The sequence below is a fragment of the Harmonia axyridis genome, chromosome X (genome assembly GCF_914767665.1).
Source record: "Harmonia axyridis chromosome X, icHarAxyr1.1, whole genome shotgun sequence".
Taxonomy (NCBI): Eukaryota; Metazoa; Arthropoda; class Insecta; order Coleoptera; family Coccinellidae; genus Harmonia; species Harmonia axyridis.
In genome coordinates, this window is record NC_059508.1 from 35738683 (window position 1) to 35742283 (window position 3601).

General features: G+C 41.1%; 1 non-coding gene across 1 annotated transcript; it reads left to right on the forward strand.

The window, feature by feature from the left end:
- Window positions 1-2260: 2260 nt before the first annotated feature.
- LOC123688327 lies at window positions 2261-2379 on the forward strand. The gene has a single exon (XR_006749856.1). It is a non-coding gene; the product is annotated as a 5S ribosomal RNA (ribosomal RNA).
- Window positions 2380-3601: the final 1222 nt, after the last annotated feature.

Here is a 3601-nt window from a genome sequence, read left to right on the forward strand (position 1 = left end):
GATCTATCTAAACAGTCTCGACGCACCCAACACTCTTTCAAAGTCGGATTACTCGGACTCAATCTGAAAATGGACCGATGCATGACGTCAACACTTAGCCCGCCTCGTCTGATCTATCTAAGCCATCTCGACCCACCCAACACGCCTTCCAAGTCGGATCACTCGGACTTCGATCTGAAAATCTCCGGACTCATTTTTATGAATATCCCCAGTCAGTAAGAACGTTATTTCGCCAATATATACCAACAATAAACCATATTCCAATAGCTGAACCAAAAATATAATTCCCGATCCAAACGTTCTGCATCGCCCAACGCGACCACCTTCCCTATATATGTCAGGAGAGCACAGGGTTCCCCTCCAGACAACACTTACGCTCTATCCCCGACTCTCGGTCGATCGATAGGCCAGGTCAGCGGTGTCTGTTTCGGCCGAAGCTCGGACTTTGGTCAAAATGTTCCGATACAAAATTTGAACCAAGATAGATACAGATATGATTCCTTCTTAAATATACGTTGATTATCGAACAGAATATGGTAAATATTTTGCGATGACCGAGGATTTCATGAATTTTTTTTTTTTTTCGAAAAAATTTTCTATTATCGGAATTTCCTCAAATTTCATTTGGTTGCCTCCTAATGCTTATTAAAAATGATAATCAACAATCAGAATCATTATTTATCATTTATTTCAATTTTTATAATGAAAAACGTTCACGTCCTTTCGCGCCTCTCGATCGTCGTTTACGTGATGCATCGGTCAGCCCTAGTTTACGTGGTGCATCGGTAAGATCGAGTTCACGTTCTGCATCGGTCTGCCCGAGTTTACGTGGTGCATCGGTAAGATCGAGATTACGTGGTGCATCGGTAAGATCGAGTTCACGTTCTGCATCGGTCTGCCTGAGTTTACGTGGTGCATCGGTATGATCGAGTTTACGTTCTGCATCGGTGTGATCTAGTTTACGTTGTGCATCGGTAAGATCGAGATTACGTGAAGCATCGGTATGATCGAGTTTACGTTCTGCATCGGTCTGGACTCTGAGATATATTTTCGACGTGAAAATGTTCCGATACAACTTTTGAACCAGGATAGTTAGAGAGATGATTTTTTCTGGGATGTACGTTGATTGGGGAATGGATTGTGGAAAATAACTTGCCATGACCGAGGTGTTCTCGAATTTTTTTTTTTTTTCGAAAAATATTTTCTGATTTTGGATTTCACTCAAATTTGATTTCGTTGCCTTCTAATGTGTTCTAAAAGAGTAAATCAGTAATCAGAATCGAAAAATATTTTTCGGATTTTTTTTTTTTTGAAAAAAAATTTTCTGATTTTGGAATTTCCTCAAATTTGATTTGGTTGCCTTCTAATGTGTTTTTAAAGCGTAAATCAGTAATCAGAATCAATATTCATTGTCGACTTTAATTTTTATAAGGAAAAATGTTCACGTCCTTAAACGCCTCCCCATCATTAGCCCGAGTCCAAGTCGATGTCAGTCCCGAGCGGACGGTGTCAGATACTACCTATCGCCCCGGTCTGGACTTGGCGAGGTATTTCGACGTGAAATGTTCCGATACAACTTTTGAACCAAGATAGTTAGAGAGATGATTTCTTCTATGTTGTACGTTGATTGTGGAATGGATTGTGGGAAATAACTTGCCATGACCCAGGTGTTCTTGAATTTTTTTTTTTTTCGAAAAAAATTTTCTGATCTTGAAATTTCCTCAAATCTGATTGCGTTGCCTTCTAATGTGTACTAAAAGAGTAAATCAGTAATCAGAATCAATATTCATTGTCGACTTTAATTTTTATAAGGAAAAATGTTCACGTCCTTAAACGCCTCTCCATCGTTACCCCGACTCCAAGACGATGTTAGACCGGAGCGGACGGTGTCAAATGCGACCGATCTCCCCGGTCTGGACTTAGCGAGATATTCCGACGTGAAATGTTCCGATACAAAAATTTAACTGTGATAGTTAGAGAGATGGTTCCTTTTGTGATGTACGTTGATTGTGTAATAGAATATGGAAATAAACTTGAGATGACCGAGGTCTTCTGGGATTTTTTTTTTTTTTCGAAAAATATTTTTCGATTTCGGAAATCCCTCAAATTTCATTGAGATATGTCCTAATGTGTTCTTAAAACTTAAATCAACAATCAGAATTAATATCCAAAAGTTATTTCATTTTTTATAAGGAAAAACGTTCACGTCCTTTCCGCTCCCAAAAAGTGAGATATCATAGAAAATATCGCTATATTTGTTGTTTACGGCCATACCACGCTGAAATTGCCAGTTCTCGTCAGAACACTGAAGCCAAGCAGCGTCGGGCGCGGTTAGTACTTGGATGGGTGACCGCTTGGGAACACCGCGTGCTGTAAGCTTTTTTTTTACGTTCTGCATCGGTCTGCCGAGATAACGTGGTGCATCGGTATGATCGAGTTTACGTTCTGCATCGGTAAGATCGAGATTACGTGATGCATCGGTAAGATTGAGATTACGTGGTGCATCGGTAAGATCGAGTTTACGTGGTGCATCGGTAAGATCCAATTCACGTTCTGCATCGGTAAGATCCAGTTCACGTGGTGCATCGGTAAGATCGAGATTACGTGGTGCATCGGTAAGATCGAGTTTACGTGGTGCATCGGTAAGATCCAATTCACGTTCTGCATCGGTAAGATCCAGTTCACGTGGTGCATCGGTAAGATTGAGATTACGTGGTGCATCGGTAAGATCGAGTTTACGTGGTGCATCGGTAAGATCCAATTCACGTTCTGCATCGGTAAGATCCAGTTCACGTGGTGCATCGGTAAGATTGAGATTACGTGGTGCATCGGTAAGATCGAGTTTACGTGGTGCATCGGTAAGATCCAATTCACGTTCTGCATCGGTAAGATCCAGTTCACGTGGTGCATCGGTAAGATCGAGATTACGTGGTGCATCGGTAAGATCGAGTTTACGTGGTGCATCGGTAAGATCCAATTCACGTTCTGCATCGGTAAGATCCAGTTCACGTGGTGCATCGGTAAGATTGAGATTACGTGGTGCATCGGTAAGATCCAGTTCACGTGGTGCATCGGTAAGATGGAGATTACGTGGTGCATCGGTAAGATCGAGATTACGTGGTGCATCGGTAAGATCTACTTTACGTTCTGCATCGGTCTGCCCTTGTTTACGTGGTGCATCGGTAAGATCGAGATTACGTGAAGCATCGGTATGATCGAGTTTACGTTCTGCATCGGTCTGCCCGATATTACGTGGTGCATCGGTCTGCCCTAGTTTACGTGGTGCATCGGTTTGGACTTAGAGATATATTTTCGACGTGAAAATGTTCCGATACAACTTTTGAACCAGGATAGTTAGAGAGATGATTTTTTCTGGGATGTACGTGGATCGGGGAATGGATTGTGGGAAATAACTTGCCATGACCGAGGTGTCCTCGAATTTTTTTTTTTTTCGAAAAAAATTTTCTGATTGTGGAATTTTCTCAAATTTGATTTGGTTGCCTCCTAATGTGTTCTAAAAGAGTAAATCAGTAATCGGAATCGAAAAATATTTTTCGGATTTTTTTTTTTTTCGAAAAAAATTTTCTGATCGTGGAATTTC